The 22,929-nt window shown below is 38.9% G+C and overlaps 1 protein-coding gene across 4 annotated transcripts in view; it reads left to right on the forward strand.

Annotated features, from left to right (window-relative positions):
- The first annotated feature begins 1,081 nt into the window (after window positions 1-1,081).
- Window positions 1,082-22,929, forward strand: part of PCDH11X (protocadherin 11 X-linked) — a 758,129-nt gene continuing 736,281 nt past the window's right edge. For all 4 annotated transcript variants that reach the window (XM_055564753.1, XM_055564752.1, XM_055564754.1 and 1 more), the window contains exon 1: window positions 1,082-1,399. The gene's annotated coding sequence lies outside the window, so the exon portion shown is untranslated. The remainder of the gene's footprint in view (window positions 1,400-22,929) is intronic.

Genomic DNA, 22,929 nt, shown 5'->3' on the forward strand with positions numbered 1-22,929 from the left:
ATACCCACAACCGTTCCGAGTCACAAACCAGCCAGACTGCCCCTGATCTCTCTAGTAGTCTTGGAAGACCTGGCACCGCGATGCTCGCCTGGGCGTCACCGACTAGGCAGTCGGAGTGCGCTGGCAAGCATGTCTTGCGGCTGGGTTCCTTCCTCTCCGGTATCCTTTCCTACACCACGGAAAAGAGCTGTCCAAGCCCGCGATTCTGCCTGGTCCCCGGCAGAGAAGCGGCTGGACCCCACTAAAGCAGCCCAAAGCCCAAACCTGCTTAGGCTCACTCATACTTGCTCTCTGGGGTAGCCAAATGCTAGATTTTTCCCCTCACTCCTCTCTCCGCTACCCCCAGACGATCCGTCTGAAGGAAATCGAGGGACTAGACCCGGTTCACAGCAGAGTGTAATATATGCACAGACAGTCTCTCGGCTCCAACTGCAGCTTTGCCCCTACTTCCACTACTCTGCCTTAAGTATCCTTTGTATGAGACAATGGTGCTGCTGGATGCTCGTTCTCTAGCGGGACTGAGGGCGGTCAGCGGGATCGCGAGAAAAGCAAACATAACAAGAAAAATAAAACTTCTGTAAGATAATGTGAATGAGTTCAACTTAAAGGGAAGCCAAAGAGAGCAGCGAGCGGAGGACCGAGCGGAGAGGAACGTGCCCTCGGCTTCGCTCAGCAAAGCGGGAAGCCGGAAAGCGGCGCGTTTTTCCCAGCAGCGGGTCCCGAACACGAGGGTGCAGCCAGAACGCTTTCTGCCGCCTGCTTGGGGCGGCGAACAGTAACTTCCTAAGCTTACCTCCATCTCGCCCCCGCCCTTCTTTCCCGGTTGCCCGTCAGCCGGGAGGGGCCTCCCCCGAAGCGGTGGGGGATGTGGGGTGCAAGGAGTGGGGACCAGAGGTGGGTACCCAGCAGTTGGTGCTGCGCCATCCCCTCCCAGCAGGCGGCCAGGGCACTGGTTCGCTTCTCTCCCCCCGCCCGCCTTCCACTCGCTCACCCCCCTTCCTTCCCCCTTCTCTCCCTCTATCGAGTCCCTCCCCCTCGCCATTGAAAAGGGCTGGCTCGGCCCCGGCTCCTTGCAGTCGGCGAACTGTCAGGGCAGGAGGAGCCGTGAGCTTGAGCTGCACGCAGCGACCCGCGCGGCAAAGCGGAAAGCCAGCTGAAACAGAGTGCGTAGAGTGGCAGCGGCAACGGCGTCACAGACAGCCTGAGCAACCCCAGGCAATCCGGGCGGCCCAATCAGCCTAAAAGGAAGACTTTGAGACTCCAACTGCTCCGCGGACTGCGAGCTGTGGCGGCAGAGCCCCGCTACAGCAATCGCAGTCTCCGTGGAGCGAGCAGAAGCTTTTTTTTTTTTTTTTTAAACCTACCACCTCATTTCTACTCTAGTGGCGTGGACAACAAGGTAAGTATCCGGTCCCGGGGCCAGAACAGAGTGCACCGTGTGAAGCGTGAGTCCCGCACTTAGTGTGCGGAGGTTCCGGCTGCCTGCTCTCAGGGTCTTGATTAGGACCACAGAGTGGTTTTAGAAACTCTTCCCGTGTCCTCCCTTCCCCCTTCCCCCATCTCTTCCCTGGATTTAAGAGCAAACCCCGGAGGTGAGCGCAGCTAGAATCTCTTTTTGGCATAGCCACCAGTCGGCTTGCCTTGGTTACTTTAAGAAAACACTTCTGTCAGAAAAGTGTCCGCGCGTGAATTTGCCCGACATTGGCCGTGCAAAAAGGTCTTTCGCTTTAACGGACACAGCTTCAGCGAAGCTGAGACAAACTCTCAAGATTAGAGCAGGGGTTGAGAAAAGATCACACTCCAGATTCTCGGGTTAGCCAGGAGGAGCGGTCTTAACCGAGCGGCAAAGCCCGGAGCCCGCTCCGGACTTCTCGCGTGGTCTGGCACCGCTGCACTCCCATCTCTGGGGGCTCCAGGTCTGGATCCTTGCCAGGTTGGCCCTAGTCCTTGGGGACCCGACCCTTGGCGCAGAGAGGAGATCGCAACGCACCACTGAGCGCTCAGGGTCTCCAATGTAATTTCGCCTGCCCCTCGCCTCCCCGCCCTTCCTTCCCGCCCTACTTCTGGGGCCGTGCTCAGTCAGCACCTGCTGGATATGGAGATGGTAGGTGTGGAAAATTCTGCCTAGCTTTTTTTTTTTTTTTTTAAAGAAACGTCTTACAGTCTCGTAGCCGAAAAACGCATCGTTTTCTCATTAAAAAAAAAAAAAAAAAAAAAAAAAAAAAAAGACTTTCTAGGAGCTTAGCCAAACATAAAGGGACTGCTCTTTCTCCAAAATAAATGACTTTTCAGCCCTTAGCCAAAACCCGCTTAGCTATCTCATAAATGAATGACGTTGACTAAGATTGGACCGAGAAACAGTTTATGTGTCCATAAAGGAATTAACTTTTAAAGCGCGTAGCCATAAAACAGTCCTGTTTCGCGAAAATGAATGCCTCTTAAGAGAGTCTTCAGAAAAGGTGACTATTTAAAAAGGCATAGCCGCAAATGAGTCTTTTCTTGAGACTTAGAAGAGCGGAGCGGCAGTCTGCCCTCGATTGGAAACACGACTTGAACGTGCACTCTTAGCCTCAAATTGACATCCTCCCCTTGCAAAAAATAAAGGGGGGAGGTGCCACTTTTGAAGAGTGTATAGCACCAGCCACTTCCTTTCCTTCCCTAAGGAAAGACTTATAGAGCTCAACTGCAAATGGCCTCTTCCGCGCTTCACTGCTTTGGCCGCCTTTGGGTTGCGGGGCGCAGGAGTGCGCCTGTTGAGTTCGTGTGCCCGCGCGTCTGAGGGCTTGCCTTGGAGTCTCCCAGCGGGGTACCTTTCTAAAAATGTTGGCTGGGGCCTGGGAATCGAAACTTGCGCCACTGCGGCACAAATTCACAAAGCAAAAGACTTGAGAGAAGAGAGGCGAGGACAAAAGAATAAATAAAATTGAACTGGGAGAACCAAACAAAAGCGAGTCCTTGCGTGGAAACATCTTCAGGTTGGGTTTAAACCTCACATAGGAACCGTTTCTGTGCGAAGGAGAGTGTGTGGAAGAAAGTGTTTAAACGTGGGGATAGACGGTGAGGGGGACAGGAAATAATGGGAGGGGGCGATGGTGTTGGGAGAGCTGCTTTGGTGCTCTTAACGTTGCAACAAGGAAACAACCTGAGGAGCCTACCGAGAATACTGAACAGTGAGCAAAACACCGGACAAGGTAGCCTCGCTTTACACTAAAGCGACTCCCTCCCGTCACTTAAAGGTTAAAACAGGTGTGACTTTAAAAAAAAAAAAAAAAAAAAGATACTTGAGGGCACCTTCTGAACTTGGTGAACTTAGAATTTCACTCTTAATCTTGTCTCAAACAATCACGGCAGGAAAGCTCAGCCTCAGAGCTGACCTTTCGCTGGGTAGGGGGGTGAGGCATTTGAAAGCAAGTCGAAGTAATAGTAGTATTTGTACATGTTCCCCCCTTTCTTGCCTTTGTCTGGTTCATCAGAGGAAAGCGCGGACGGTGTGCGGGCTGCTCTGACGAATGAACCCAAAGATGGACGCGCTAAGGTCTAAAGATACCTTCCTTCCTCCGCTAAATTAAGAATTGCCGTGCTCAGCTCACGCGGGCTGAATCTGGTCGCCACCGCGTTGCGCCTGCCAAGCGGCGAGGGAGCGCCTACGCCAGCGAGGCCTGAGAACCTTGTTCTCCAGTAGCTTTGGCACGGGCAGCCCCTCCTTCTGGCAATGATGTCAGCCCCAGAACGGCTCAGCGGGCCGAGAGGAGGCTGAGCGAGCGGCCCAGCCCCGCGCCCTCCCTGTGCGCAGCCGCCCTCGCTTCTCTCGGCCTCCTTCCCGCGCTCTAGCTCTCGGCCCCTCCTTCCGGCTCCCTTGCCGAGGCGCCGGGGGCGGGGGGTGGAGGGGTTACTGCAGCCTGGGCCAGGGCAGATTTTGAACCCCGGAATCTAATACAGATTTAGGGTCTTTCTGCACTCCTTCCCTCCGTTTCCCTGTTCCCCACGACCCCCACCCAATGGCCTCGCTCCTTTTCAGCTTCCACCTTCACTATTCAACGTGAATCCACTTATTTAGCTTCGTTCTGGAGGGCAAGTTTTAAAGATGAAATAATAACAGTTACTAGCATTAAATTTCCACTGTTATCTGTCCTCCCCGGGTGATATGAAGACTGGAATCCTTAAAATCTTGTGGCTCTTTGCCTTCAACAGAGTAAGCCCCCTAGAAGGCGAAGTGGGTCTTATTCCCAGTGAAATGGTGCGGTGGGGAAGGAGGGCGATCGGAGGTGGGCTTGCACTGTGTGGAGGGTCCCCTTTCAGTGAAAGAAGGGACTGAAGATTGGAAGTTGCGGAAAGGCTCTGAGGGCTGCTGCCGCAGGGGAGAGGCCACCGTCCTCTTTATTATAAGGCTGCGCAGTCACTTCCAGAGGCCGGAGCGCCAAATTGGGAACGTTCAGGAATGGGGTTTTACAAGACGGAAGCCCGCTGCGTCTTCCTTTCTGAGTTTGCTCTTCTCCTTTTACGGAGCAAACCCCTGCTTCCCGGAATTGGAGGCTAATCAGTTTTCCCTGATTACGGACAATTCTTTCTTTAGCTCTGGGAGAAGGACCGCAGCGCGCCCTTGGAGAAGGCTGTACAGGGCAAGAAGGAGGGGCTGAGGCAGGGTGTGTGGAGGCATCTGGGCCTCGGAACTGAGCTTCCTTTCCAAGGAAATTACCATCAGAGGGGATCGCAATAAAAAGCTTACCTACTGAATGTATTTTGGTTTGGAGGTAGGTAGGGGATTTTGGGGAAAAGGGAGCAGAAGCAGAGAATTCTTCCGTTTTGTAAATCTAGGGTTTTGTGTATCAGCAAAAGCAGCAAAAAAGTTCCTATGCGTTTGCAATACAGGAATGGAAAGAAAACTCAGACCAAGCATAAAAGTGCATTCATTTTCTAGGGTTCAATAATTTGCTTAGGGTTGAAAGGAGCCCCCCTTTAAAAAATAATCACCTGAATGCAATTCTGATGGATGTCCAAGCCGTGTTGGGTTTTGGCAGCTGGGAGTCCTGGCAGAAGGAATTGCAGTTTACACATTTCTTCTCTTGGTATTCAAAACTTGATGTTCTTTGCAAGATAGAAATTCCTGATAGAGAGCTTCCAGACTGCTGGTGGCAGGGAGAAATCTGGTAAGGGATTTAGAAAGCAGAAAATTCTCCTTTTCTCTGTGCAAGCAGTCTATAACAGCCTTTAGCCAGGATTTATAAGGTTCTTGGGGAAGGGAGGGGAGGCTCCCAGACAAGGAGCCTTTATAGAAGCCACTGGCTTTAAACTAAATTGACAAAATATGTATAGCTGCCACATTTTCTATTAGTGGGAAGGGGAATTATTCAGGGGATGAAATTTTGAAATCTAATTTTCTTCAATAATCTTGTTTCATGTATTTTAAAGGAGGTGTAATATGTTTACTTATTCACCAAAGAATCTGCAAACCTACTGTGCCAGACAATATGGCAGGCTCCAGGAATATAAAAGAGCATGTGGAAAGGTATCTGGGGCCTCTGTGAGCCAGGAGACTGACAAATTTATAATACAATGTGATTAATGCTCTAATTGAACATAATCCAGGGAGGAATTAATTTTTGCTAAGAGGTTGAGAAAAGATTTATAAAGACGATGTCTCTCTGGCTTTGAAAAATAGGCATTCCTAAGCAGTGACTAGCCAAGAAATGGACTTGAAAGAGCCTGGTACAGACTAAGTAAGGTGGTGGTGGTGGTGGTGGGGTTGATGTCCCACTGTGGAGTTAGCAGTTGTGTGTGTATTTTGTAGGCATAGGCCACTTTGAACATTATTAAAGTAGGTATGTTAACAACAACAAAACAGGGTGAAAAAAAATGGGCAGTAGATGGCACACAATAGAAATATTTTTCTTGTTTTTAAATGTTTTTAAATGTGTATTTGAGTAAACTAAGATATTGGAATACAGACTGAAGGTAAATAAGTTAAGAAGATACTGTCATATCCAGAAAACAGGACACATTTTGAAGAGGGCCTAAACCCACACACCACACAAGGTAAATCAGTAGAACTAAGAAATAAATGAATGCTATTTGCTGAAAGAGAATTTCTCTTTAGTCCTAATCATCTCTATAGTTTTATCTTTAGGGTCATCTCACCTTCCCCACCAAGCCTTCCAAACTCCCTATCTTCTACCATCAGAGTAAACTCCTTCCGCAACTTGCAAGCACATTTATAAAGCCCACTGCACTCCATTTTCCACATACCTCCTTGCATCATCTCCATGTCCCATATCATTTCTCCCACCCTTACCAGCTTCTGAAGGAGATCAGCCCTGGGATTTCTTTGGAAGGACTGATGCTAAAGCTGAAACTCCAGTACTTTGGCCACCTCATGCGAAGAGTTGACTCATTGGAAAAGACCCTGATGTTGGGAGGTATTGGGGGCAGGAGGAGGAGGGGACGACAGAAGATGAGATGGCTGGATGGCATCACTGACTCGATGGACGTGAGTCTGAGTGAACTCCCGGAGCTGGTGATGGACAGGGAGGCCTGGTGTGCTGTGATTCATGGGGTCAAACTGAACTGAATGGTTGATAGAGAAACAGCTGAAGCTGGTAGTTCAGTTCATTTTAGCCACTCGGTCGTGGCCGACTCTTTGCAACCCCATGAACTGCAGTATGCAAGGCCTCCATGTCCATCACCAACTCCCCGGGTCCACCCAAACCCAGGTCCATTGTGTCGGTGATGCCATCCAAACATCTCATCCTGTGTCGTCCCCTTCTCCTCCTGCCCTCAATCTTTCCCAGCATCAAGGTCTTTTCAAGTGAATGAGCTCTCTGCATCATGGGGCCAAAGTATTGGAGCCTCAGCTTCAACATCAGTCCCTCCAGTGGACATCCAGGGCTGATCTCCTTTAGGATGGACTGGTCGGATCTCCTTGCAGTCCAAGGGACTCTCAAGAGTCTTCTCCAACACCACAGTTCAAAAGCATCAATTCTTTGGTGCTCAGCTTTCTTTATAGTCCAAATCTCACATCCATACATGACTACTGGAAAAACCATAGCCTTGACCAGACAGACCTTTGTTGACAAAGTAATGTCTCTGCTTTTGAATATGCTATCAAGGTTGGTCATAACTTTCCTTCCAAGGAGCAAGTGTCTTTTAATTTCATGGCTGCAAGCACCATCTACAGTGATTTTGGAGCCCAGAAAAATAAAGTCAGCCATGGTTTGCACTGTTTCCCCATCTATTGGCCATGAAGTGATGGGACCGGATGCCATGATCTTCGTTTTCTGAATGTTGAGCTTTAAGCCAGCTTTTTCGGTCTCCACTTTCACTATCATGAAGAGGCTTTTAAATAGTTCCTCTTCACTTTCTGCCATAAGGGTGGTGTCATCTGCATATCTGAGGTTATTGATATTGCTCCCAGCAATCTTGATTCCAGCTTGTGTTTCTTCCAGTCTAGCGTTTCTCATGATGTACTCTGCATATAAGTTAAATAAACAGGGTGACAATATACAGCCTTGACAAACTCCTTTTCCTACTTGGAACCAGTCTGTTGTTCCATGTCCAGTTCTAACTGTTGCTTCCTGACCTGCATACAAATTTCTCAAGAGGCAGGTCAGGTGTTCTGGTATTCCCATCTCTTTCAGAATTTTCCAGTTGATTGTGAGCCACACAGTCAAAGGCTTTGGCATAGTCAATAAAGCAGAAATAGATGTTTTTCTGGAACTCTCTTGCTTTTTCGATGATCGAGTAGATGTTGGCAATTTGATCTCTGGTTCCTTTGCCTTTTCTAAAACCAGCTTGAACATCAGGAAGTTCACGGTTCACATATTGCTGAAGCCTAGCATGGAGAATTTTGAGCATTACTTTACTAGTGTGTGAGATGAGTGCAATTGTGTGGTAGTTTGACTATTCTTTGGCATTGCCTTTCTTTGGGATTGGAATGAAAACTGACCTTTTCCAGTCCTGTGGCCACTGCTGAGTTTTCCAGATTTGCTGGCATATTGAGTGCAGCACTTTCACAGCATCATCTTTCAGGATTTGGATTGCTCAACTGGAGTTCTATCACCTCCACTAGCTTATATGTGTGTGTGTGTGTGTGTGTGTGTGTGTGTGTGTATATATATATATATATATATATAATGCCTGAAAATGTCTGTTTTCCTTTGGTTACCACAAGGGATTTAAACATTGTACTTTGGGTAGTAATTACAACTTTTCTGAATTTCTCATCACACACTCTGAAACTGTTTCTTTGCATCCCATTCTTTCTGGTGTGTGCTCTTCCCATGGGTTATTCTATTTATATTTTCAGTGAAAGTTTATTTCTGTTTTATTCCTCCTCCTTTTTGCTTTGTGGAATTGTCATAGTAGCTCAGATTTAAGTATTTTGAGAGGCCATCCTCCTCAGACAGGTTTTCCTCAACAACAGGTTTGCCTCTTCAGAGTCAAAGGAACCCTTGCTTTTTATGTGTTGGTGAAAAGATATTTTTGTGTATGAGGGAAATGGGAAATTCTCAAATTGTCCATACTTCTCCATGTACTGAGGTTGGCTCAGCATCATTGAGAATTGGGGATTTAAGGAAGAGTATGCCATAAAAATAGATGACACATGCTTCCATCAATGACATATATAAATTTTACCTTTGGGAAAAATAAAATTTATAAGTACATTTAATTAGATAGACTTTATAACATTTCAAATTATATGTCATTGTCTGAACAGAGTTCTATTATTGGAAGATTTTATTGATCATTCAGTATCTAGAATGAAGATGCCTTGATATTCCAGACTGACTTGCATTGTTTAAGTTAATCTAATGCTGTTTGTAAAGGTGCTATTTTTCCATAGAAGTTCATTTTGAAATGTAGTGTCTTTTGTTAAGAAAAAAATATAAAATGACCTGTCTGCCAAGGTCCGTCAAAATTTATGCTCAATACAACATTAATTGTAAAGCACAGGTTTATCACATGAAGCAAACTATTTTAGGGTATAAAGTGTGTTGAGATTTGGTTATATCTGTAGAAAGACTGCATTCTCATTACCAGACAGTGAAAATAAATTGAATAAAGGGTCTTTTTTCAATTATAGTTTTTGAATTAGAAGAGTGACTTGGCAGAAATCCTGAATGCTTCTATTATCTTTTGCAGTTTAAACACCCTCAACTGATCAAGGATTTAAACTGTCCTTTTAATTGTCTTTAATGTGTTAAGTGTGAAATCAGTATAATAAATTTTGAAACTTAAAGTGACGATAGCTATAGTTGCCATTTTCATCCCAGATTTGAAAGTTTTTTTTCCACCTAATTTGCTCATCTTGAATACGTACATTCGGAAAAACTACTCCCAAATTTTCTTCCTCCAAAAAGAGGAAAGAGGAAAGAAGAGAATAAAATCTAGGAGAGGATTTTTCTCTTTTCTCTAAAAGTTATTTTATTAATCTAACTTATCTTCTAGCATGATAATAAAACTAATTTCCTGATGGATTTGAATTAAACTAGATGAAAATTCCGGGGAAGGCAATGGCAACCCACTCCAGTACTCTTGCCTGGAAAATCCCATGGACGGAGGAGCCTGGTAGGCTACAGTCCATGGGGTCCCTAGGATTTGGACACGACTGAGCAACTTCACTTTCACTTTCACTTTTCACTTTCATGCATTGGAGAAGGAAATGGCAACCCACTCCAGTATTCTTGCCTGGAGAATCCCAGGGACAGGGGAGCGTGATGGGCTGCCGTCTATGGGGTCGCACAGAATCGGACACGACTGAAGTGACTTAGCAGTAGCAGTGGCAGGTGAAAATTCATTTCTTTTAAAATTTCAATTGATTAGAATGCAAATCAAGATATTACCGATTTTTATAATTCATTTATTGTCATCATATGAAATGTAAACAAAACATTAAAATTTCAGGTACCTTTTTGTTTCAATTCATTCCACTAATTTAATTTACATAGTATTTTATATAATTTTAAAAGTATATCATTTTAGTCTCATAAAAATATTTTAAGTAGAAAAAACATGGTTGTACCTATTTTTTTAATGGGGAAACTGAAGGTCAAATAAATGAAATCTTGTCTAAGGCTTTCCAGGTAGCAAGAGGGGAAGTTTATATAGGACTTTTGGTTTCCAAGCAAGGGCTTTTGCCAACACCCTGCCTTGCCACTCATTTATTTTGAGTATATTTCCTCAAAGTTCTGAATGTTAAAAAAAAAAAAAAAAAAAGAAAAGAAAAAAGAATGCTTCTTGGATTAAAAAAACATTTTCAAAGTATATTTGAATATATCTAAATAAGCTTGTTGATTAACTGTCTACTTGTGTCATATTCTCCTCCTCTTTTAAGTCTTTGTGCACTAACCCTGTAAAAACTGTATAAGATATATATATATATCTTTATATATATATATATATTTATAAGACTATTTAAATTTAGCAGTACATGCTCATATATGCTCATATACTTTCTTTATTTTATTTATAAGAATAATTCAAAATATGACCCATCAAAATGACCCTCCATAAAGTTTAAGCTTACCTAATGTGGAAAATATTTAGTGTTATTGCCTAATTCATTTTTCTTGAAAGACATTTATATTTTATATATGATTTGTTTTAGAGACTGTTTGACAGTGATTTGTAAATACTGACTTTGTTCTGATATGCCATCTTTGAAGCAAAATATCTTTAGGAATCAATTGTGTGTAGGTTTATATCATTTAAACTGAAGGACATTAAGCTCCTGATGTGCAAACCATTTTCTGTTGCCTTCAGGATTATGAACTCCTTCATCCTGCGATTTTTGGTATAGGAAATGAGAGCAAAAGGTTTATTTAAATTGTGTGAACACAATATATTTTATGACTGATATTTTGTTGGTATCCAGAGAGTGATCTTAGGCAAATAACTTCATCTCCCTGGAATACAGTTTTCCCAAAAGTAATTTGGATAAATTTTACCTTATTTTAAGGCCCTTTCCAATGAAGGGAAAAATGTTTATGATGTTTTACAGAAAGCTCTACCATATATTCCGTCCTTATCATGTGGCTTTACAGATATTTCCAGTTTCAATACCTGAATTCATTAGCCCTCAATATCTAAAAGTCTATTGCTTGTTCAGCATTGCAAATTTTAAATGCAGTGGTTGGACTGGGTTAAGAAAGGGAGTTCTTAAAGAAGTTTAAGGCAGTATGTCCTTTGAGAAGCTTATATTCTGATTGGGCACAGTAAGCACCACCAAAGATGTAACATACAGTCATATTAAATTTAACAAATACTGTCAGGTGGTTCATTACAGTATGCCAAGAATGGCCCAGGTTTCATAAACTCTGAAACTGGAAGGGGCCAGAAAGAGCATTTAATCCAACTCTTTAATTTCACAGACAAGAAAACTAAGGCTCAGAAATGTAAAATGAGTGTAACAGGAGCTCATACGAGGTATTAGGGGATAACATTCTTTAGTTTACTCTGCAACCTTGCCTGTTCCCTCCTTTGCTCAAATGTCATAATAGTTTTGTACCTTATCAGAAAGTTAAAAATATCCAGGATTTGTTTGTTTATTTCTTTGGCTTTATTAAGCTGGAAAATTTCCCAATCTGACTTAGACATAGAAAATGGTATATTTTCTACACTTTTTTTTAACTTAGATTATTAAAAACACCTTTATTGTGCATATTATGTTATAAAACATGAAAAATGTAGTCTTGACATGAAGGCAAAGTGAATAGACTAAAGAATCTATGCATTAAAGTGTATAAATATTTTAAGTCTTTTAAAATTACTTGAAAAGCCCATTTACTTAAGATAGCAAGACATATACATACCCCAAAGAATGGTTTTGTTTTTATAAATGGATATTTACCTAAGGACTTAAATGTACATTTTTATGAATGTTTAAATATAATTTGGGAAAATTTGTAAGTGAATTTTCTAAACTTTGGTATGTTGCATGATCTTGCAGCTCATGTCAGGATTGTGTGTAAGGGAGTTTTGTAGAAACTTGGCCTCTGTTCACCAGTGCCAAATAGAAACATGGAGACAGAGTTTTCAGTGAAGTAGAAAAGAGTAGCTTTTATTGCTTTGCCAGGCAAAAGAGGCCACAGTGGGCTAATGCCCTGAAGACCGTGTGACTCACCCTGGAGGGAGTAGGGAGGAGTTTTATAGTGCTCGAGGAGCAGGGCATGATCAGCTGGTGGACCGTTCTTGGATTGACTGGCATCACGGTGAGGTTTCAAGCATCATCAGCATTCTGGTTTCAGCCAGTTTGGGGTCTATGTGCTTGTGATCAGCAGTTTTCATCTGGGTGGTGGTGGTAGGGGGTCTGCTTCCTGTAAAAACAACTTAGAAATGTGTGTCAGGCCTTTATCTGTATCTTTCAGGGAACTGGGAGTTTGGTGATTCTGTTATGTGGCAGAATTGCAGTCTAAATTGTTACCAGTTCCTTAGCCCAACAGATATTCTTTGTTTCTATATCTTCACATTTCACAGTCATTAACTCTTGAGACAGCATTTTACTTCAAAAAACAAGGACTCAGGGGTTTGTACACAGTTTCAGGAGTATGGGTCAGGCAAAGGTCAGGCAGAATGTGCTAAACAAAGCTTACTTTTCTCCCCTGAATAACCTTACACTGCTTTATTTTACTTTGTGGCAGAGGGGAAGAAATAGGGGAAAGGAAATAAAAAGAGAAGAACACTCTCAGAGTGTTAGGTGATAGGACCTGGTTTTCAGTTTAGCGTGAAATATGCAACCTTTTTGAAAATGCCTAGGCTGGCTTCTCTCTCAGTCCTCATATTGTGTATTTAGAATACCTTAACTGTTATTTGATACTTGTTTGCTAATTTTACTAGGATCAAAAATCTTCAAAAGAAATGTGGGAATGCATGAATTTTTTTAAAAAACAGAGACTTAAGAATGGGTAATAAACACATGCAAAAACACACAAATAGGATAAAACTTTTACAGAGAGCTTGCTTTATGGTCATCAGGAAGAATTTCCATTGTTCTTTCTGCTCACACCAGGAAAATATCGCTCAGTTTAAGACCGACGTTTTAGCCTTCAGTCAGGCTGAACATTTCTTATATCAGCCCTTGTCCTGCAACTTTTCTAAGCCCATGAATTCAGTTTTAACATTCACGAGATAAAACAGTTACAATCTATGCTTTCCATTTTATAAAGTGAATGAGTGCAAAGAAGAATTATTTGAGGAAGGGAGTTGGAGTACATTAAATATCACATGGCTTCTAAATACCTTCAAATTGCATACAAGAGTAAACAGTTATGGGAATATAAAGTGAAAGTCACTCAGTCGTGTCTGACTCTTTGTGACCCCAGTCACAAATTACATACAGTCCATGGAATTCTCCAGGCCAGAATACCACAGTGAATAGCTGTTCCCTTCTCCAGGGGATCTTCCCAAGCCAGGGATCGAACCGGTCTCCCGCATTGCGGACAGATTCTTTACCAGCTGAGCCACCTGGGAAGCCCATGGGAATATAAGGCCAATGCTAATATATATATATATATATATATATATATATAAACAGTGCAGCTATAATAGAAGCTAAGCACTTGAGCAAGAAATAGAGCTTCTAATCAGTCACCATCACTGCTGATGATTTATTTTAAACTCTAGTTTCTAGGAAGTTAAGTTCTATTCCTGTGCTTTTCAAATTTTAATGCACATCCCTTTCATCTGGGAACCCTGTTAAAATGCACATTCTGATTCTGTAGATTGTAGCTGGGGCCTGAAATTATGCGTTTCTAACAAGTTCCCTAGGAATGTAGGATGCTGTTGCCTCTCAATCCACATTGAAAAAGAAGGGTTAATTTTTAGTCTGGTAAACAAGCATGAAAAAAGTAAAGTAAACAAAAGTTTACAGATTTATTTAAAAGATTGCATTTAGCTATTTTGCAAAGGATGTAATATATAAAAATTAAAAATGATATATGCTTATTATACATGGATATTAAAATTGATCTTAATCTTTGATGTAGCTAGATCAGTTGAAACTATAGTTCAGAATAAAAGTTTACTGCTCATTATATTGTCAAATATATGTATAAGGACTATGTACATACAGTTATACTTTTTCAAAAAGAAAACCATTGACCACAGTGTCAATAGCTTGCTAATATTATAAAATGTTTTTCAAAAAGATCCAAAAATTCTGAATTTAATATGGTACAGATCCTTGAAGATATTTGTTTATGACATGTTTAAAATGAACATAACAGTTAATTATTCAGATATCAGAATAAAATGGGGCTTCTGAGGTAATGCTAGTGGTAAAGAACCTGCATGGTAGAGAGGTGAGTTCGATTCCTGGGTTGGGAAGATCCCCTGGAGGAGGGCATGACAACCTGCTCCAGTACTCTTGCATGGAGAATTCCATGGACAGAGGAGCCTGGTGGGCTACAGTCCATGGGATTGTAAAGTCAGGCACGACTGAAGCGACTTAGCATGTATGCTTGCATGCAGGGTACAATGATTAATTAAATTTTCATTTACCTAAGTTGAAAACATTATTTTTAGTTTCTTTTTGTGTCTGACATTTTTCAAGGTAACAACAACAGCAACAAAAGATACTTGGTAAAGGTTATTTTATATTTGCTATCCCCTAAAATTCTACTCAAAGCCCACGGAGCTGCTTTCTTCACACCTAGATTTTTATCATAGATTGCAGCAGAATAGCCATTTAATCCAACAGAACTTTTCATTCATAATCCATTTAAGAAATTTTTGTAGTTCCATTTCTTTGTATGCAGTGCAATTTGGTATAGAACCAGTGTCAAACAATGTTGAAAACAGCTATTGAGATAAGTCAACTTGTGAGTGTTTAGACTGTGTTTGTTAGGCACAATTGTGGTTCTGGCAGGGTGAGGAAAACAAATGAAAAAATTGTCACTTCACGTCTTAATTGTGGCATTGGGATTCAGCAGCTACCGCCTTCCTAATGAAACTTTATTAATCTTTGCTAAGCTCTGATACTTTAATAGCAACAGCAAAGCTTGTTTGGTGCAACTTGATGATCTCAGTGAACTAAAGGGCCAACTGGACTAAAATACTTTTTGTAAGTGCTAAATGAACTTGGGTGTCTGCCAAAATTGCCTTGGATTTCATTACTCTTATTTATTAATTTTCAGCATAGACTGTTTCCATGTGCCTGAGGAAGCATGTATAACAAGCAAAATATCATATATCTTTTTTTTTTTTTTTAAGGAGGAAACTCCGAAGTACATGAAGAGGAAAAGACATGTGTACACCCGTGGCTGATTCATGTTGATATATGGCAAAACCAATACAATATTGTAAAGTAAAAATAATAATAATAATAATAAAATTAAAAAATAAAATTAAATTTAAAAAAAGAAAGCAAAAAAAAAAGGATCAAAAAAAGAGAAAAATAACAGACTTCTTCAAATTCAATTTTCAAAGGCTAGATAGAGATGGAAACTATAGAAAGTAGAGATATTACTGTACTTCTATGAAAATATGCTGGTCAAAACTTAAGACAGAATGAGGAAAAAATTGAGTTAATTTACAATGGCCCTAAAACCCAAAAATTATATAAAATTGACTCATGTAAAACACCAAAATACTTCAGGATCACAACAACCAGCATAAAAATATAAGATAATTTCTTGGACTAATCTAACAACTATGAGAAATGCTGAAAATATTAAACAAAATTTTGTGAACTAGAGTAATCAAATCCAGCTGTATAATTTAGACCAGTTCTCCTTTTTCCTGTTTCAGAGGAAATATGGATACATCTTAATAGAATGAGATTTTTTAAGTTAGAGGAAAATATTGTTTCACTGGACAAAATTTGAATCATAAGTCATATAATTTTAGTAAACATTTAAAATAGGTGTCAGTGAAGATTAAACACAATCAGCCAGTAGATAATGTCATATAATATACATTAAATGTTGAAGTGCTTGTAATTGCTAATAATACAGAATTGCAAAAGTTAGTTATAGCATTACTAAGGAAATGGGTTGATTATATTCACTGGAAAAAACCGAGAATTCCAAGATTAGATTCCAGGATAGAGACTGACAACTCAAGGAAGTATCATCTTTCAAATAAATGGAAGACATTCTGATAATATAATGTTTAATATTTTCTTTGAGAAAGTTATTATATTTTCTATATTATTCATATCATACACTAATGATAGCAACTAAATCACTTAAGCACAAGTTTTTCCAGAAATTGAAACAAGTGCATTTATGGAAAAAACTAATAATTTACCAAAAAAAAAAAAAAAAAATACAAAACCCAAAGTAGATGCATCATGAGTCTTTGCATTAAATCTAAAGAAATTATCAAGAAATTACCTGAAATGGCACCTCTTGGTAAATATGACAGGCACTAACACCAGGTTTCTAAATATGTGACTGATTACATTATCATTTAAATTGTTTTCTTTGCACTTTAGGATTTTTTTTTTAATTTAATTTAATTTTATTTTTAAACTTTACATAATTGTATTAGTTTTGCCAAATATCAAAATGAATCCACCACAGGTATACATGTGTTCCCCATCCTGAACCCTCCTCCCTCCCCATTCCATCCCTCTGGATTTTACAAATTTTATCTCATCTGATCTCACTACAGTCCTGTGAAATAGGTATTAACCATTTTCACATATGAGGAAAGCCACTTAGACAAGATTTTTTCCCCCTTAAGTTCACATACCTATTGAATGTCAAAGACTGCACTAGATCCTTATTCTCATGATCCCTGGAAAAATATTCATTCCATCAGCCAGTGTATGTAATATAATTGAGGGTTCAAATATGATTAAGGTTATATATCAAAGGAACAATTGTTTATTATGTTTAATCTTTTAGGAGTCTTGAATTTGTATTAGAAAGTTGTAGTGAGCACTCATTGAATTTTATTTGGCACAATTAGGATATCACTGGTTTTAGTCATTTCAAACATATAACATAAGTATGCAATGACACAATTGTCATTGTGAGCTGGGAGATAAGGATGTGATCATATTGAACAAGAAAAGAGTACTTGTGATGGATAAATCCAATAAGGCTTTTTACAAAAAGAAATGAGGATTTGTTTCCAATTTAAAATACACAAAAGCTAAGTTCCTAAGAGTTTTCTTTCTCTGTAAAGATAAAACTATTTATGAGAATAGGTCTGGAGGCAGAGTATTTGAAAGGAAAAAAAGGAAAATCTATTACTGCAGTGGGTTGACTTATATATAGAATGTTAAGTCATAAACTAAGGTGTATTGCTCTAAGTCTTGGCAATGCTTGCAACCTGGAACTTTGAGAGGTTTCAGGTTTCTCATTTTATTTGAATTACATTCAAGCATTTCTTTAAGATAATTTTTTGTAATAGTAGTTAATCACGTGGGGTGAATAGCTTTACCCACTGGGAAATCACATTTTGTTTTCCCTTGGAAGAACTAGATTATTAGGAGGTATTACAAAAATATCTTTTGTTGTCAGAGAAGCAAACCCTGTTTAGTTCCTTTAATGAATCTCATGAGATAATTAGTAGACTTAAAGTTTAAATGATGACACATATTCTGCCAAAGTGCTATTGGATATAAAAGACAAACACTACCCTCATTGTAATGTTTCCTTAAAAATACAGTTCCTCTACATAAAATTGATATTTGTTGATGAACTTATCCTGACAAAAGACTTCACATTAACCATCTAACACTCCAAACAACACTGTGAGTTAAGTGGCACAGACATTTTTATCCTCCTTGTCTTTCTTTTTTCTTTTCAAATAAAGAATCAACATCCAGAATTAGCTAAATAGCTTGCCTAAAGCCACACCAAATTAGAAGTTAACTTCAAATTCAGTGAACTTCTTACTATGCTAAATAGATTGGGTCACTGTTTGTAAGTAACTTATCCTGGGAATTATGCAATGATCTAAATTTTTTAATAAAGGAAGAAAGAGAAAGGATATATTTCCTAGATACAGACTCTGGGTTAAGATTAACATTTCTCTGCAGACAATAATGCAAAGGTGATGAGACAGATACTCAAGCTTAAGGGAATTAATGGTATGCTGAGGTAACTCATAACCAGCAATGTTTTGATGAAAATAGTCTTAACTTGTTTGCTGTTAGGATTTTCCTTCTGCTCTCATTATTAATGACTCCAACTAGAGAAATAGGGACATTTTTGTGAAACACATGCTAATAGACATTATGAAATATCCTTGAATCTCTAGTTTTTTTTCTTTTTTTTGGTTTGTTTTTGCTTAGGAAGGTCACCCTTTAGAATTTTTGGACTTTGTGCATAATTTGCACTTTTTCATAAGTAACTTAATAAAACACAGATACTGTTTAAGTGTGATGAATTGCACTTACTTAAGATTTGCTTTTTTCCAGAAGGTCCCATTTCATTTGAAGTGACTTGCAGAATGTCAAAAAAGCTAGTCAGTGACAGTCTGGAATTGAATTTAGGTCTCTCTGGCAGATATGCTTTTCATTGTATCATACAATATTATATCTTTTATCATAGGAAAAGGGTTTACATTAATAATGAAAAGTTAGATGTGTAATGATCAAAGGCTTGAAATGTTCCAGTGTTGCCACTAATTTTGGTTTTAGATTTGAATAGTAAATATCAAACAAGAGTGTATTAAATAGCAAAAATGGTGACTTTTTTGGAACAAATTAAATGTTAATTTATTGACAAATTTTATGAAAAAATCTTATGTTTTATAAGACAATGTTACATATTTTATATAATTTACCAACTTGAATATTAGATATATCTTCTACATGAAGTTTTTATACTGCAACTTAAGTTGACGGAAATTTTACTATAATACTCTTCTGTATCACAATATAGATCGGTCTTGAATCTAAAAATTCTTTTTGAAGAAATACTACAAAAACAGTTTTGTAATCATCTTGACTTTAACAGCATGTCCCTGTAACCTTGGGCCAAAAATGTATTAAAATTTTAATGTTCCATAAACATTATGAGTGATCCAATCTATTAAACTTATGTTTTGCTTATTTACAGTAAATTAAATATTTCTCCTGTTTATTTTAAACGTGTATGCTCTCCTGCTAAAAATGTCTAACATATTAGGCTTTTAATAGATTAATGGAATAGAGTTGTAAACTTTTGCTTAGCAAACACACCTTCAAAGGTCATGCTGTTTTTCAAAACATAAATTAATGACTTTTGGTTAAATGTAAGGAAGTAGTCTGAAAACCAAAAACCTTAGTCATATTTTGCTCTAGCTATACTTGTTTGAATCAAAATTGATTTTATGTAACTAAGCTTATATCTTTTTCTTTCAAAGTTTGAAGAGTTTTCACTTGGAACAAACAACAGCGTTTTATTTTCCGTACTTATTGATCAAATTTTCTTAGCTCTTCGTCTAGAAAAGGCTTACTTGAAAGCTAATTCTCAAAACTAAAAAGTTAACTGAAAAATCCATGGTCATTTAATGGAAAGTGATGATTACAAGGGCACATCTACTATTATTTTTGTACACTTGCTAATCTCTCTATATTTTTGTACTATATATATAATTTGCACATTTGATAATCATTATTATATATGTGTATTCTATGCCTGTGTTAAATATGAAAATTGAGACTTTCTCCAAATGGCAATCCACTTCACTATTCTTGGAAAATCCCATAGACAGAAGAGCCTGGTGGGCTACAGTCTATGGGGTCGCACAGTCAGAAATGATTGATCAACTGAGCACAGAGTTAAACAGATAGTAAACAACTATGTCAAGAATCAACTTCAGATATTTTTTACTTCACAGCCCAGACTTTTAACTACAATGATAAATAGAAGTATATTTTTGTCCATATTTTCTTAAACATTTTATTTTATACTGGAGTAACAATGTGTTTGTTTCAGGTGTACAGGCAAGTAATTCTGTTATACAGTTACATATATCTATTCTATTTCAAATTATTTTCTCATTTAGGTTATTTCTGAATATTGATCAGTATTGAGTATTGTCTACATTTTTTAAATACCATTTAACTGTATTAATAATGACTGTGTACATGGATATTTTTATTTCTTTTAGACATGTTTCAATAATCCATTTCTCAGCTTTATTAACTGTATTAAGGCTGTAGAATGGCATGCCTTGAGGAAACAATAAACTACATCAGTTAAACTAAATATTTTTTTTTCCTTGAAAGTGAAAGTGAAGTCGCTCAATAGTGTCCGACTCTTTGCAATTCCATGGACTGTAGCCCACCAGGCTCCTCCGTCCATGTGTTTCTCCAGGCAAGAATACTGGAGTGGTTGCCATTTTCTTCTCCAGGGGATCTTCTCCACCAAGGGATCGAACTCAGTTCTCCCGCATTGCAGGCAGATGCTTTAACCTCTGAGCCACCAGGGAAGCCCCTTGTAGGAGAAATATTCCATCTATAAATCACCTGTCATTAACAATTCAGTTGCAGCCTGACAAATGCAGACACACACTTTACTGATCTAATTTAAAACCTAGATTTATCCTTTGATAATTGCATTTTTGTTGTAGATTATATAATCAGTTTAAGAAAATTAAAATTATAGATGGCTTATGATCTTTGTCATCAAAGATTGTTGTATTTTGTTTCATTTGTATTTGAAATTTGACAGGTTTGATCTAGAGACATGTAGTAATTTTTATTTTTAATGAATTTGCTTGAACTATCCAAGTTAAAATAAGAGCCTTCAATTTTAGTCTCTGCTCTGAAAACTTTATACATAATGCTAGAATAAATACTAGAAGAATGAAATGTCTCAACATTAAACAACTAAATCACTAACATTCTCTGGAACCACAAAGGGAGAATTGAACTTAAAATTAATCTTCATAGTATCACATTTAGTTGAATCAATCAATTATTGTAACTGATTTTTTATTCAAATTAACTGTTTTATTTTTATGTAGACATTAGACTATTGTCCAAATAACTAAGCTTGTGTTTCTACTTCAGACAAATGCAGTACAGCAATTCCTTAAAATTTAATCATATCCTTAAGGCTTATTAGCCAGAATGGAAAACTGTGAGTCAAGGTTATTGAACAAAGATCGGTCAAAAGTTAAAATATCTTGTCTTAGGTATTTTTTAAAATAATTACCATTATTGTCATGCAATAATGTTGCAAATGCAGTGCAAATATAGAACACAGATGACCTCAGATTTCTCTACTTGATAAGTACAAACAAGAAGCTTCAGTTCAGTTCAGTAGCTCAGTCATGTCCAACTCTTTGTGACCCCATGAACTGCAGCACGCCAGGCCTCCCTGTCCATCACCAACTCGCGGAGTTTACACAAACTCATGTCCATTAAGGTGGTGATGCAATCTAATCATCTCATCCTCTGTCTTCCCCTTCTCTTCCCACCCTCAAACTTTCCCAGCATCAGGGTCTTTTCAAATGAGTCAGCTCTTCGCATCAGGTAGCCAAAGTATTGGAGTTTCAGCTTCAACATCAGTCCTTCCAATGAACACCCAAGACTGATCTCCTTTAGGATGGACTGGTTGGATCTCCTTGCAGTCCAAGGGACTCTCAAGAGTCTTCTCTGATGCCACAGTTCAAAAGCATCAATTCTTCAGCACTCAGCTTTCTTTATAGTCCAACTCTCACATTCATACATGACTACTGGAAAACCATAACTGTGACTAGATGGACCTTTGTTGGCAAAGTAATGTCTCTGCTTTTGAATATGCTATCTAGGTTGGTCATAACTTTCCTTCTAAGGAGTAAGCGTCTTTTAATTTCATGGCTGCAATCGCCATCTGCAGTGATTTTGGAGTCCAGAAAACTAAAGTCAGCCACTGTTTGCACTGTTTCCCCATCTCTTTGCCAAGAAGTGATGGGACCAGATGCCATGATCTTAGTTTTCTGAATGTTGAGCTTTAAGCCAACTTTTTCACTCTCCACTTTCACCTTCATCAAAAGGCTCTTTAGTTCTTTTTCACTTTCTGCCATAAGGGTGGTGTCATCTGCATATCTGATGTTATTGATATTTCTCCTGGTAATCTTGATTCCAGCTTGTGCTTTTCCAGCCCAGCGTTTCTCATGATGTATTCTGCATATAAGTTAAATAAGCAGGGTGACAATATACAGCCTTGACATACTCCTTTTCTTATTTGGAACCAGTCTGTTGTTCCGTGTCTGGTTCTAACTGTTGCTTCCTGACCTGCATACAAGTTTCTCAAGAAGCAGGTCAGGTGGTCTGGTATTCCCATCTCTTTCAAAATTTTCCACAGTTTATTGTGATCCACACAGTCAAAGGCTTTGGCATAGTCAACAAAGCAGAAGTAGATGTTTTTCCGGAACTCTCTTGCTTTTTTGATGATCCAGTGGATGTTGGCAATTTGATCTCTGGTTCCTCTTCCTTTTCTAAAACCAGCTTGAACATCTGGAAGTTCACGGTTCATGTATTGCTGAATCCTGGCTTGGAGAATTTTGAGTGTTACTTTTCTAGCATGTGAGATGAATGCAATTGTGTGGTAGTTTGAGCATTCTTTGGCATTGCCTTTCTTTGGGGTTGGAATGAAAACTGACCTTTTCCAGTCCTGTGGCCACTGCTGAGTTTTCCAAATTTCCTGGCATATTGAGTGCAGCACAGCATTGAGAAGCTTAACCTGGTGGAATTTTGCCTAAGTAGACTCTCATTCTATTAGGCAAATATTGCACATTTTAAAATTATAGTGATATATGAACCTTTGAAAAATAGAATCACTTTTATAAAATAAAAGTATACAAACATATAGGCACAAATTTTAAAATCTGTGATACATGGTGGCCTTCAAATTAGATAATAACAAGTATACATTTTTATTTAATAATTCTTAGCAATTGTATTTCCATTACTAATACTCAATACCTCTTTGTTACTTGAGAATTCTAGTGTTCACAGAAAGGAAACTATTTTGTAAAACTTTAGTTGTCTTCCTGATATTGGGCTAT

This window comes from Bubalus kerabau, chromosome X, assembly GCF_029407905.1.
Source record: "Bubalus kerabau isolate K-KA32 ecotype Philippines breed swamp buffalo chromosome X, PCC_UOA_SB_1v2, whole genome shotgun sequence".
Lineage (NCBI taxonomy): Eukaryota > Metazoa > Chordata > Mammalia > Artiodactyla > Bovidae > Bubalus > Bubalus kerabau.